We start from the raw sequence: 7809 nt of genomic DNA, 5'->3' as shown, positions 1-7809 counted from the left end.
CGGTGAAGGATAGTGGAAGATATCCGAGGGACCGCCAGACGAGGAGCAACGGAGTGAAGCTGAGGGAAATAGACTTCAAGGCAATGCGAAGTGTGCATGCAAAGGAGCCGAGGGCTTGGGTGCATCTGAGGGACGAAAGCTGAAGAAGAGGGCTTCAATGGCAACTCCGGAAAGGATTAGTGTGAGTGAATGTAAAGTACCAGTCGATTAGTACTTGGACCAGTCAACTGGTCCAAATTCATGAAGAGCACAAAAAGGTTCTGTGCTCGTCGGCTGAGAAGACCAGTGGACTGGTCCTGGGACCAGTCGATTGGTATATGGTCATTGGCAGAAAATGAGTTCTGCAGAGAGTCGTTGGTTGTGTCTAACGGCTACATCAGTCGATTGGTCCATGGACCAGTCGACTGGCGTTGAGTTGAGTTGATTTGTTGATCAACTCTCTCCTCCTATTTAAAGGAAGCTTTGGGACATGAAGGAGGTCACTCATGCTTATTGAATAACTCCTAAGTCTTTGCCCAAAGCTTCCAAGTCCGCGTTTCCTCTCCAAACCTAAGTTTCATCATAGAAAGAGGAAGAGATCTTTGTGAGAGGTTTGCTCCACCGAGAAGGAGAAAGCTCTAGCCGGATATTGCCAGAGACTAATCCACCAAAGGATTAAGAGTTCATCCACCTCAAGGACAAGACGTGGAGTAGGAGCAAGCAATCTCCAAACCACGTTACATCAAGCTTGTTAGCATTTGTGTTCCTTCTTTAATTGTTTTCATTGTTTTTATATTTCTGCTTGCGCAAACTAACAATTGTAGGAAAGTAATCGACTTGGGGGTGTCCAATCTATTTAACCCCTCTTCTAGTCGGCTACCAATTCTCCTATAAATAAAACTACCTATTTAGGTAATAAGTCATATATTAAGGTCAAAGTACTATAGAAACATGGAAAGAAGTACCCACCTCTGTGGGCGTAATCCGTGCCAGATAACTCCCACGTCATGTTTCTCATCTTAATCAGTGTCCTACATCAGCATATGCAATTTAGCTATCTTTATACGAATTAAATAGCTGAAATAATTTTTCCTAAACTAGTTAGGGTAGCCCTAATCAACAAAACGATCTTCACTTACTCCCCGAATAGTTGTTTAAGTCTCTCTAATCCCATTCTCTTCATTAAATTAGATTTAATCCTCAATTAACCCTAATTACTCACAATCCAATTGGTTTCAGGTAACCCTAACGAGTCAACAACCAAATTGGATTTAATTTAAGCACGAATTAACCTAAAACTCACCTAAATCCGATTGCACGGCTATAGACTCACGGTCGGAGAAGTTCACTGTCAGATATGATGGTTTAAAACTAGATGAAACTACTTCCCCCAAACCAATTAACCCCAAATCATCATTGAGTACAGATTAATCACTCAAAACATTAGTTAGAGTCAATTTTGTTATCTCAATAGCACAAAGCTTGGATCCGACAGTTTCCAATCTGACCCCAGCAGCACACGACACCTCAGGGATCACCGGCCTACTGTGGTGTTCGGAATTCTGTCAAGAAGATGGTCTCTAGAGCCCTAGATCTGCAACCAGCAAGCCGATCGGATGAACACAATGGCCGGCGGTCATGAAGAGAAATGAACAAAGATAAAGTGGCACACCATACCTTCTCGTGACCGGATGAGTGGCAACCGTCGGGTATTCCACAGTCGGTACCTGCGACCAATGGAGTCAGCGATGTGGGTTGTGGCATCCTGCAATAGAGAGGGGAATGGAAACGATGACTGACTAGATTGGTTAGGGAATAGGCGGAGTGAAGAGAATGGCGATGGCGGCCTTACCCAAAGCTAGGGCACGGCTCGATGTAGCTTGCGGGCTGCCGCCACATGGGTCAGCTCCTGGTCGAGGCCATCATCTAGGAAGGAGAGGCTAGCCCAAGAGATCAACGTGGCTCAGCGTCAGGTAATCGACATCGTGAGAAGGGAGGCGGACGAGTGCAGAGCAGAGAGGTTATTTGAGTGAGGGACGGAGGCGTACGTGAGGAAGAAAATCGGGAACGAGGAGAGTAGAAAACGACGTTTTAGAGTAGCATTGATTAAAATACTTAGGGTTGAATTTAATTAAATCCTAAGTTAATTTCTCAATTAACTCTCACTTAAACGGTTGTTCCAAACATGTCTCCTCTGAACCTAAATGATTCTTCTCAAATGGTTGTTCCGAGTTATAGTTATTCAATGTTGGGTTTAATATCAGTCATTATTGTTGAGACATTATGGAATTACTATTAATGAATTTAATGTTAGTCATTATCGCCAAGACATTACACAATCATCATTAATAGATTTAATGTTAGTCATTATTGTCGTTATAGAATCGTCATTAATAGATTTAATATCAGTTATTATTATCGAGACATTACAGAATCATCATTAATTAATTTAATATCAACCATTATTATCGAGACATTATAGAATCACCATTAATGAGCTTAATATTCCTGTTAAGCTCTTGAGCAAGTAGCAAAAAGAAATTCCGAGTTATAGTTATTCAATGTTGGGTTTAATATCAGTCATTATTGTTGAGACATTACGGAATTACTATTAATGAATTTAATGTTAGTCACTATTAATGAATGGCCTAACTCTGCTCAATCCACACTAGGACCCCAGGCACAGTCAACCTTGCAGAGTTCTGCACATATAAATGGATTCAACATCTCGACAATGCTCATGGCAATAGTTAGGAGAGTCCATAATTGCGTTTGTAGTACAATTCTATACCTGTGGGAAGAACCTTTCAAAGATAATTCTGTAGTAGTAGGCTTCTTTTGTGGTTGGTATGTTGTGTGGATATATGTTCTTTGCATTTTGCATCATTTTCTTAGACACCAGAAGTAATTTTCCAACAATTAGCTCATTCCATATCAGGCCCACGTTGGGTCTGATATGGAATCATATCAGGCCCAACGTGGGCTGATATGAGTCCATATCAGGCCCAAAGTGGTCTTTTTTTGCCGATTCTTTGATTTTATATATTAACATCTATGAAAAGTCAAAAAAAAATAATGGACATCATATTTGAAATCCTTGCAACATCAGAAATACATAGGAACTGAAATGAGTCCAATCGGAGCTCTCTTGGTCCATTAGTGGGTTTCTGATTGGACTCACTAATGGACCAAGAGAGCTCCGATTGGACTCATTTCAATTCCTATGGATTTCTGATGTTGCAAGGATTTCAAATATGATGTCCATTATTTTTTTTTTATTTTTCATAGATGTTAATATATAAAATCAAAGAATCGGCAAAAAAAAGACCACTTTGGGCCTGATATGGAATGAGCTAACTCTGCTCAATCCACACTAGGACCCCCAGGCACAGTCAACCTTGCAGAGTTCTGCACATATAAATGGATTCAACATCTCGACAATGCTCATGACAATAGTTAGGAGAGTCCATAATTGGGTTTGTAGTACAATTCTATACCTGTGGGAAGAACCTTTCAAAGATAATTATGTAGTAGTAGGCTTCTTTTGTGATTGGTGTGTTGTGTGGATATATGTTCTTTGCATTTTGCATTATTTTCTTAGACACTAGAAGTAATTTTCCAACAATTAGCTCATTCCATATCAGGCCCAACGTGGGCCTGATATGGACTAAAACCCACTGATGGACCTAGAGAGCTCTGATTGGACTCATTTCAGTTCCTATGGATTTCTGATGTTGCAAGGATTTCAAATATGGTGTCCATTATTTTTTTGACTTTTTATAGATGTTAATATATAAAATCAAAGAATCGGTAAAAAAAAGACCACTTTGGGCCTGATATGGACTCATATCAGGCCCACGTTGGGTCTGATATGATTCCATATCATGCCCAATGTGGGCCTGATATGGAATGAGCTAACTCTGCTCAATCAACACTAGGACCCCCAGGCACAGTCAACCTTGCAGAGTTCTGTACATATAAATGGATTCAACATCTCGACAATGCTCATGACAATAGTTAGGAGAGTCCATAATTGGGTTTGTAGTACAATTCTATACCTGTGGGAAGAACCTTTCAAAGATAATTCTGTAGTAGCAGGCTTCTTTTGTGGTTGGTGTGTTGTGTGGATATATGTTCTTTGCATTTTGCATTATTTTCTTAGACACCTGAAGTAATTTTCCAACAATTAGCTCATTCCATATTAGGCTCATGTTGGGCCTGATATGGAATCATATCAGGCCCAACGTGGGCCTAATATGGACTCATATCAGGCCCAAAGTGGTCTTTTTTTGCCGATTCTTTGATTTTATATATTAACATCTATGAAAAGTCAAAAAAAAAATAATGGACACCGCATTTGAAATCCTTGCAACATCAGAAATCCATAGGAACTGAAATGGGTCCAATCGGAGCTCTCTAGGTCCATCAGTGGGTTTTGACCGAAACCCACTTATGGACCTAGAGAGCTCCGATTGGACCCATTTTAGTTCCTACGGATTTCTGATGTTCCAAGGATTTCAAATATGGTGTCCATTATTTTTTTTTGACTTCTTCAAATGTATTAAAATATTATTAAAAGATTCAGGGACTATTGTTATTCATATTTTTTTTCTGCATGCCGATACAAAAAAGCAAAGAGAGAGAAGAGAGAGAAAAATAGTGGAGAAAAGTGGTAGAAAAAGTTAAATTATCATGAGGGTAAAATATGAAATGCACTTAAAAAGGTGCGTGTTTTGGTAAATGTTAAAGTAACGTGCGCCCTTTGATAAATTCAGATCTCTACATGCGTCCTTTGATAAATTATCGAACACAAACAATCTAGTCCTACAATGCTTACTCTCCGACGAAGACACTCCTTGAAAAGGCTGGGATTTTTGCAGGTTTGTAAACCATTTTTGGCATGATTGGAGAATTATTAATTATCACCAAGAACTTCAAATGTGTAACTTCGAAGTTAGGTCCAATTTTTTTATTAAAGAAAAGAAAATCTTTGAAAAAGTTTACTTATAGTCCGTTTCAAGTTTTTTTTGGATTTTTTTTTTTTACAAACTCATAATCCGGTCCTAGTTTTTTTTTTTTTTAACTTTGAAAAAGATATCTATAGTCCAACCAAAGTGTCTAGGATGCGTTTAATTTTAGGTTATTTTTAATAACCTTTGTTATTCATCTAAGTTATCAACAAAAATTCTGTTTGATTTAAATAATCGATAATTCCCGAATAATATTCCATGTCCGACACGTCAGTAAAAAAGGCATGCAACCCAGAATCAAAAAACCTCGGAAAACTATGATTTTTCTTGATTCTAGAGTTAACAACCAAATTTTATCCAAAATACCCTCGAATAAAAAAAATGATAAAAAAGGAAAATGTAAAGAAAAAAATATAAAATATAAAAAATAAAGTAAAAAACTTTAAAAAAAACAAAAAAATGTAAAAAACATAAAAAAAATTTTATAAAATTAAAAAATAGAAAAAAACGTAAAAATAATAAAATAAGGAAAAAATAAAAAAACATAAAAAATAGAAAAACGTAAAAAAATTTAAAAAAACATAAAAAATAATAAAATGTAAAAAAAATTTAAAATATAGAAAAAAATAGGGAAAAAATTAAAAAACATAAAAAATAGAAAATAATTTAAAAAAATTTTAAAATAAAAAAACGTAAAAAATTTAAAAAAAAAAACCTTTTAAAATTTTTAAAAAATTAAAAAATTTAAAAAAAAAAAGAAAAAAACATAAAAATAAAGAAAAATGTGAAAAAGAAAAAATTAAAAAAAAACGTAGAGTTCAAAAGATATATATGATTGATGTTGTAACTAAGGGTAATATAGTAAAATATTAAATTAGGTTATTCATTAAAATCTTCAAACAAACATGTTTTTGTTACATTACCTCTACGTTGAACCAAACAATATTTGATTATGTTTTATTCCCTATAACCTTGGTTATGTGATTACTATACGCGATAACTTAAACTAAACGCACCCTTAGAATTAGCAGGCCGACGTTTCAAAATAAGAATATTTTATTAGGAAATTATCAAACCACGTAACTAAAATTTTAAAATATTCAGATCATGGATTCAAATATTAAAATAATCAAATCATATACCTCATGCTCATTTTACTCTTCTTTAGTGTTTCTAATTTACCAATCAATTGTTATAATATAGTAATCAATTAGTAAATCTACGATTAGGAATAATTTTGTGACCCTAAACTCTAAATTATAAAATTTAATTTGTGTTAAAAAAAAATCATTATTCTCAATATAGTGGGTCAAATTGATATTTGAAAATATGAATATAATAGAACTAGACAAATACATAGAATCTGATCTCATTTCATTCCAAGCTCTCTAGATCCATTCGTCGATTTTGACCAAAACTGATTATGGACTTAAAGAGCTTGGAATAATATGAAACTAAGTTTTATATGTTCTATATTCATACCTTCAAACATCAATTAGACACACTATATTGAGGATAGTAATTTTTTAAATGTGAATATTTCTAAAAATTCTAATTCATATTTAAAAAATTATTTCTCTCAATATACCGACTGATGAACCTAGAGAAATCGGAATAATATAAAACTAGGTCTTCTAAATTTGTCTAGTTTTCCTAATTATATTTATATTCTCAAATATTATTTGCATATGTCATATTCAAAACATCAATTTCTTGAAGAGCGCATCAGCTTCAATTAGAAGTGTAAATAAACCAAACTGCTCATAAGTTATTCAAAGCTCGATTCAATAAAAGTTTGTTTGAACTCATTTAATGAGACTCGTTAAGATAAACAAATCAAGCTCAAGCTTCACAATATTCGGTTCGTTAGCTCGTGAACATGTTCGTTAAACTCATGAATAAACTTTTAAATAAAAAAATAATAATTTTGATATTGAATTTAGAGATTTTACACTCTAGTTATGAAATATATAGATAAATATATTAAATTTATTTATTAGAATAAAATTATAAATTTTAATAAGAATATTATAATTTTTACTAAATATATAATTTTATTTTTAATGAATATTTAAATTTATAACTTATATTTAATAACTTCATTTAGGTTTGATAAAAGCTCGAATAAGCTCGTGAGCCATAATTATATTCGTTAAATAAAGCTCGAACTTAGCTCAATTATAAACGAGTCAAACTCAAACATTCAGGAGTTCAGCTCAACTCAATTACACTCCTAGCTTCAATAGGTTTCTCTTCTCCTTTGCAGCTTCACGTTGAGATAGTATCGCTACAAATGATCATTGGTCTAGGATTCGTTTCCGAGCAGCATACCTAGAGCTTTCAAGACGACTGAAAACCAAAACCAAGCATGAATAAGAGTGTTACCCATTTTTGTTAATTGTCCCACCCTACTCCATGTCAAGTGGCTAATGAATCTGAATGTTTTCCTGTAGCAACCCGTCTGTTGTGTTCATCTGCCTTTGAAGAATTGGCCAGACCAAAATCCTAGCCTTGAAAGAAGCTAGAGAGTTCCATACCGAGGCTAAAGATCATCACGAACACTAGACGATTGTATCGTAGCTCTGCCTTGATAAGAGTATTCCATCACTACACGGTTGTAAACCATGGCAGGATGATAAGTTTCTTCTAAGCTTTATCAGCCAACTGGGAAAAGTGTAAAAGCATGACAAAACTTAAATCTCCAAGGATACATCATTCATGTTCCTCCTCTGGCTACTAAACTTCGCCCTTTAGAATTCCTCTCATTTAAATGAAGACGTAAAGTATACACAACATTCAAAACCCTGACCCATCACAGAAAATGCATAGCACAAGCTTTCACAGCAGACAACACACACCA

At 34.7% G+C, this 7809-nt stretch overlaps 1 long non-coding RNA gene across 1 annotated transcript; it reads right to left on the bottom strand.

The window, feature by feature from the left end:
• Positions 1-1343: 1343 nt before the first annotated feature.
• On the bottom strand, positions 1344-2036 carry LOC121989882. The gene is made up of 3 exons (XR_006114355.1): positions 1832-2036; positions 1657-1744; positions 1344-1573 (listed from the first exon to the last, which is right to left on the bottom strand). It is a non-coding gene; the product is annotated as an uncharacterized LOC121989882 (long non-coding RNA).
• Positions 2037-7809: the final 5773 nt, after the last annotated feature.

The sequence above is a fragment of the Zingiber officinale genome, chromosome 6B, assembly GCF_018446385.1.
Source record: "Zingiber officinale cultivar Zhangliang chromosome 6B, Zo_v1.1, whole genome shotgun sequence".
NCBI lineage: Eukaryota > Viridiplantae > Streptophyta > Magnoliopsida > Zingiberales > Zingiberaceae > Zingiber > Zingiber officinale.
Note: the sequence above shows the minus strand (reverse complement) of the source record. Positions and strands in the feature narration are given on the sequence as shown.